We start from the raw sequence: 7466 nt of genomic DNA on the forward strand, positions 1-7466 counted from the left end.
TTTATCTGAAAAATGTAAGAACACAATAGGTCAGCACTTAAATCCTTTGCAACTATTCATGATGAGAAATTTTAGTGGTCAATTTAGATATGTATAAGAGGATATGATACCCAGATTTTCAAAATTCACTTAAGAAGTATCACAGAATAACATTTTAAGATTGCTGATCTAGGGCCACTAAATGATTAATTATATCTAGAAGCAGAGATTGCTACAAGGGGCTCCAATCCTTTTTACTTTAAAAGGAATGTAATTTAACTATTAACTTTTACGCCGTTTGGAAGCAAACCTAAAAGCTATATTCCAGCCAACAGAAACTTAATTCAGAAATATACAAAATTGGCATTTTAAGTTACTCAATGATTTGTCCTACAATTTTTAATGTTCAGAAAAATTTCCTTGAAGAGACAGTTTACAGTGATCTTGTCTTAGACATTTACATATTCCTTATTTTTCACTAGGCTTTGAAAAGCTGCATTTGGAAACTTGTGTTTCATTATTAAAGTGTAATTTAGTTTTCATATATATTTTTAGTATGTACTTGTGTGTACATAGAAAATTATGTGAATAAGCCACATGCTGGCTGATGATGTCAAAGTAAATAGCTGTATCACACTTGAAAAACTAAAAATTTGGCCTGGGTGAATATAGCGGTCTGCTTGGAACTTTGTTTTTAACTGCTATTCACTTTTTATGTTCTCAAAAGAAACAAAAAGTAATTCAGCCAGAACATATGCAGAATTACAATACTTTCTAAAAAATATGTTTCTTGTAGCTCAGTGGCAGAGTGCTTGCCTGGCTAGCATGCATGTGGCCCAAGATATATACAGTATATAAAATGTGGGACATTTGTAAAGTGGATATAAGGAGGTGATACAGCACATTCATATATTATAGACGCATTATTAAAATGGATACATTTACAAAACATGTGAGAAAGAGAAAATGCTGAATAAAGTTACCCACCAATACTATTTATAAAACTTCAGATTAGGAAGACACTGAGTCTTTTGCTTTCTTTTTCCTACTACTAGCCTCACTCCTTTGCACAGCACCATAGAGCTCTACACCATTTCATGGGAAGTACCAAAGTGACCAGGCCCAATTCTGTTGAGTAGGTCAAAGAAGCAGATACACAGCAAGATGAAACAAAGCCAAGAAATATCACTGGACAGCAGAAACTAACTACAGAGATCCCATATTAGCACCACTCTAATCCTTAAACCTCAGCACATGGGCACTGCTCACACATGCACACACACACAAAACAGAAATACGAAAAAACAAGGCAACAAATGCCTCCAAAAGCAACTTCCCAAAACATATTCAAGGGGCACTAATGAAGAGGAAATAAACCAAATGGCTGAAATATGCAAAATAATAAAAGAAGCAGCAAAGAAACCTCACAAGTTCAAAGATAATATACTAAATAATGTACCTAATAAACAAATAGATTAGTGAACTTAAAGATACAAATACAAAACTAGCAGAGCTAACCAAAATAATTCAAAATATGAATGACCAATTTAACAAATCAGACAAAAAAAAAAAAAAAGTGTGGTGTGCACACCTGTAATCCCAGCACTAAGGAGGCTAAGGCACGAGGATCATTGCAAGTTTGAGGCCAGCCTGTCCACTAGTGAGTTCAAGACCAGCCTAAACTACACAGTGAGACCCTGTGTCCAAAACAAAATCCCCAAATTAGAGTCCATGAAAGTACCAAATAGAAACCCAGCAGTTAAAATTTACTGAAAGTACAGGCAGTAGAAATGACCAATGTGAGGAGTGTCGGATCTAGAACATAGTGGGTGTAGGGGATTATATTCTTAGACATACTATACCTTAAAAACAACAGTTGGACATATAGAATCCCCAAATCGCTATGAGCAGAAAAGACCTTCCCCCCAACACATCACTGTCAAGAATAGAATCTTAAAAGCTGTTAGAAAAAAGCAATAATCAGTTATAAAAGTTAAGCCCAAAAAGGTTATAGCAGACTTCTCAACACAAACCTTAACATGTTCCTGCTGGCTCGAACCACTGATGTTACATGAATGACTGTCTCCTCGGGTAGCGTGTACCACTGGTGGTACAAGTGCTACTGGCAGCAAGACATACAAACTATGGCCCCGTCAGGAACATACTAAAAGCCAGGAAAGTGCTTCATATCCAAAAGAAAAACAACTTTTAACAGAGACTAATACATCTTGCAAAACTATCTTTTTAAATTGATGGGAAAATAAGGACATACTGTGACAAAAAATCTTAGGAAATTCACAACAAAATCTACTTCAAAAAATGTTCAAAGATATCTTACACAGGGGTCAAGAAGCCACCAATGCCCCAAAAATCAGATGGAAAGAATATGAGGAGTAGCTAAGCAAAAGGGAAAAAGGAATCAACAATATAAAAAAATACAATAACAAGTGTTAAGTCAGTAATGATCAGTAATAACTTCAATGTACAGCAGTTTGCCCAGAACTTTGCCCCCCACAAAGACACAAATTGGCAAATTGAATAAAAAAAACTCAATAGTATACTGCACAAAAGAGACACATTTAACACAAAAAGAAATCCACAGATTAAAACTTAAAAGATAGAAAACAGTACGGTAATGGGAGACCCAAAATAAGCAGAGGTAGCACAGACTTCAAGCCAAAACTGATCAGAAGAGACAAATAAGGTCACCAGGTATTAAGGTTAAGGGAACAATTCAACAGAAAGAGATAACAACTGTAAATACCTCAGTTCACAAACATTTGTTTGCAAACAGAAGCATTTGGCAAAATTTTGCCTCCGTTCAAAAATTCTGCATCAGGTGATGAACACAACTGCAGCCATCTTCCACAGACTTCTGGAACAAATTAAGTTTGTGAACCAATGCACTACTATATGTACCAAACACTGGCACACCCAACTTCATAAAACAAATGTAATGGATATAAAAGATTAGATAAACATCAACACAACCATAATGAGAGACTTTAAGTACATTTCCAAAAGCTTGAACCACCAGTGGTACATTTATGACTATCCCATTGGGCAACTTGTAGCACTGGATCTAATCACTTTTATCAATCTTTTTAATAATAAATGGCACAAGCTGCCTAGTAGGACAGTTATGCATATATCACTGGTGATTGAAACTGGGAGAAACAACATATTCAAATCAAAGCTGGCTGGCAGCAAGACATAGAAATTACAGTCCTATAGTGGACATATTAATACCCAACTCAGATGGATCAAAAACAGAAAATCAACACAGAAGTATCAGGGACGAACCACACCTTCAAACAAGTGGACTTAATAGTTATCTCAAGACTGTTCCACACTACAACAAAGGAATACACATTCATCTCACCAGCACACAGAACTTTCTCCAAAATATACCACATACTAGCCTACAGAGCTTGCTTAAATACAAAAGAATCAAAATTATTTCATGATATTATCAAATAATGTAATGAAATTAGAAATCAACAGCAAAAGAAACAAGAAATTTTGCAAAAACATGGCAATTAAATAATACAATCTTTTTTTCTTGGTACCAGGGATCAAACTCAGGACCTTGTGCTTGCAAGGCAGGCATGGCGCCACTGAGCTAAATCCCTGCCCCAAAATAATACAATCTTGAATAATAAATGAGTCACAGAAGAGATCAAGGAAGAAATTAAAGTTTCTAGATTCAAATAATAATGTCATTACAACATAGCAGAACCTATGAGACACAATAAAAGCAGTCCTAAAAGGGGAAATTTATTTCTATGAATGCCCACAGCAGTAAAACAGAGCAAGCCCAAATAAATAACCAAATGATGTACCTGAAGGTCCTAGGCAAAACAAAAGCAATCCATATCTAAACCTAATGCAAGGAAGGATTATAAAGATGAGAGCAGAAATTAAAGCAATTGAGACCAAAAAAATAATCAGTGAATTAAAGAGCTGGTTCTTTAAAGAATAAACAAAATAGACAACACTTAGACCAAATTTACCATAAGAAAGAAGGGCAAGACCCATATCAACACAATTAGAAATGAAAAAGGTGAAATCAAAATGCATACTGCTGGGCCAGGGATTTAGCTCAGTGGCACCATGCCTGCCTTGTAAGCGCAAAGTCCTGAGTTTGATCCCCGGTAGTGGGAGGTGGGGGCAGGGGGTAGGATACTGCCAAAATTCAGAAGATTAGTAACTACTTTGAAAAGCTGTACTCGAAATAAATTTGAGAATGTTGAAGAAATGGATTCCCTGACATATATGACTTATAAAAACTGAATCAAGAAGATAAAAGCTCTGAACAGTCTGGTAAGAGGCAACAAAACCAAAGCTAATTAATGAGAAACCTACCAACAAAGAAAAGCCCAGGACCCAACAGATTCACCACTAACTTATGTAAGAATTTCAGAGAAGATTTAATGCCAATACTCCTCAAAATCCTTAATGAAATTGAAAGGGAAGGAATACTTCCAAACTCATTCCTACAAGTGAGCATTACCTTAATTCCCAAACCAGACAAAGACTTAAATGAAGCTGGGTGTTGTGGCACACACCTATAATCCCAGCACTCGGAAGGCAGAGGCAAAGTGCTGGGGATTTAGCTCAGTGGTTCTGTTGCCTGTGTCGCAGGTGCAAGGACGCGAGTTCAATCCCTGGTACCAAAAAAAAAGAAGGCAGAGGCAGGTGGATTGCCATGAGTTTGAGGCTACACAGAACTACAAAGCAAGACCCTGACCCCTCACCAAAAAAAAAGACAACTGAAAAATAAAACTATAGGCCAATCTCTTTTAACATATTTCTGCTGGCTTTATCTTGATCCACCACTGATATATGCTCAATTGTCCCATTGGGCAGTTTGTACTACTGGTGGTGTAAGTGGTACAGCCATGCATGGGATAGTCATACATGTTCCACTGGTGCTTCAAACCACATAGGAGCAAGGCATATGAACTATGGCTCCCCCATGAATGTGTTAAAGAACACAGATGCAAAAATCCTCAACAAGATAATGGCAGACAGAATGTAACAAATCAGTAGACAGATCATACATCATGACCAAGTAGGCTTCATCCCAGGGATGCAAGGGTGGTTCAACATATACAAATGAATACATTACATATGCAGAAACAAGTACAAAAGTCACACGATTATATCAGACACATAAAAAGATGACAAAATCCAACATCTGCTCATGATAAAAATAGAAAATAGGTACAGAAGGACTTCATCTCAATCTGACAAAAGCCATTTATGACAAACCTCCTGCCAACATCATATTAAGTGGGGGTAAAACTGAAAGCTTTTCTTATAAAATCTGGAAAAAGGATGTTCATTATCACCAATCCAGTTCAATATATTACTTGAAACTTTAGCCACAGCAGTCAAGCAAGAGAAAGAAAGAAAAGGGATCAGGAAGGGATTTAGCTCAGTGCTGCAGCCGCCTGCCTCACAAGTGCAAGGTCATGAGTGTGATCCAAGAAAGATGAAAGGGAGAAAGGGGAACAGGGAAAGAGGGAAGGGGGGAAGGGGGGAAGGGGAGAAGGAGGAGAGGGAGGGAGGGAAGAAGTCAAATTATCATTATTCACAAATGACATTATCCTTTATATAAAAGATCCAAGAAATTCCACCAGAAGACTGTTAGAACTAATAATCAAATTCAGCAGTGTGGCAGGGTACAAAATGAATACACAAAAACTAACAGGAATCCTGTATACCAATAATGAACCCACTAAGAGAGAAGTTTAGGAAAACAATACCATTTGAAATAGCTTTAAGAAAACCAAATACTTATGAATTAATATAACCAAGGAAGTAAAAGACCTCTAACATGAAAACAACAATATTCTGAAAAAGGAGATCAAAGAGGACATTAGAAAGAAGAAACACATCCCTTGTTCCTGAAAAGGCAGAACCAATATTGTCAAAATGGCCATACTACCAAAATGATATAAGGATTTAACACAATCCCAATGAAAATACCAAAAGCATTCCGCTTAGAATTAGAAAAAAAAAATCCTAAAATTTATATAGAATCAGAGGACACCCAGAATAAGAAAAACAATACTAGACAACAAGAGCAAAGCAGGAGGCATCACAAACCTGGATCTCAAGTTACAAAAGCTACAGTGATAAAAACAGCATGGTACTGGCACAAAAATGGGCCAAAATAAAGGATGAAGAATAAACTCTAGATACATTCAGCCTCTCAATCTTTGACAAAACCATATGTTGGAGGAAAGACAGCGTCTTTAATAAACAGTGTTGGGAAAATTGGCTATACACACGCAGAAGACAGAAGTTCAATCTGTATCTCTTACCATTTATGAAAATTAAAAGTGGATCAAATATATAAATATTAAAACAAATACTTAATTTCTGGAAGATGAAATAGGTAAAACTCTTGAAGTCATAGACATAGACCAGTACCTTTTGAACAGAACACTAACTGAAAAGAAATACCATGAAGAATCAATAAACTGGATTATATCAAATTAAAAAGCCTCTGAACACTGAAAGAAACAACTAAAAAAATGTAAAGAAAAACATAGAGTATGAGAAGTTTTTTGGTAGCTACACTTTGGACAGAGGGCTAATATCTATAATATATACAGAACTCATAAAAATCACACCCCCCCAAAACAAGGACTCAATCAAAAAGTGTGCAAATGAAATTAGCAGACTTCACAGAAGAAGAATAAATGGCACATACATACATGAAAAAAGTGTTTAACATCATTGGCCAATGGGAAAATCCAAATTAAAAGATTTCATCTTACTCCAAAAAGAATGGCCACCCTCAAGAAATCAAATAGTAACAAATGCTGGCAAGGCTGTAGTGAAAAAGGAATCCTTCATGGTCAGTGGGAAACCACTATGGAAAATCCTCAAAAAAAAAAAAAAAATTCTATTTGACCCTATTCCTTTACTAGGTATCTTCCCAAAGAGTTAAAGACATCTATTATAGTGATAGCTGCCTACCCCATATTTATAGCAGCACAATTCATAATAGCTAAATTTTGGAAGAAAGCAACCTATGTGTCCATCAACTGATGAGTGGATAAAGAAAATACAGTATTTATGCATAATCAAGTAGTACTTTTATAAAGAAAGATACATTTCTTTAAAGAAAATATGGTATTTATACATAATGTAGTACTACTATGCCATAAAGAATAAATTTGAGTCATTTGTAGGAAAATGGATACATCTTGAGATCATATGATAAGCAAAATAAATGAGAAACACAAGCTTAAATATCATATAACTTGGATGAGAAACTCAACATATAAATATTTTTTAAAAAACAGAAAATAAGGTCAGCTATGTGGCACACAATTGTAATTCCAGTACTCAGAAGGGTAAGAAAGGAGGATTGCTATTAAGTTCAAGGTCACCCTATGTCACACAAGGGAATTCAATGCTAGGTACATGAGCTATATACCAACCTGTCCAAAAAAAAAAAAAAAAAAAAA

The sequence above is a fragment of the Fukomys damarensis genome, unplaced genomic scaffold (assembly GCF_012274545.1).
Source record: "Fukomys damarensis isolate Sample0158 unplaced genomic scaffold, DMR_v1.0_HiC HiC_scaffold_32, whole genome shotgun sequence".
Taxonomy (NCBI): domain Eukaryota; kingdom Metazoa; phylum Chordata; class Mammalia; order Rodentia; family Bathyergidae; genus Fukomys; species Fukomys damarensis.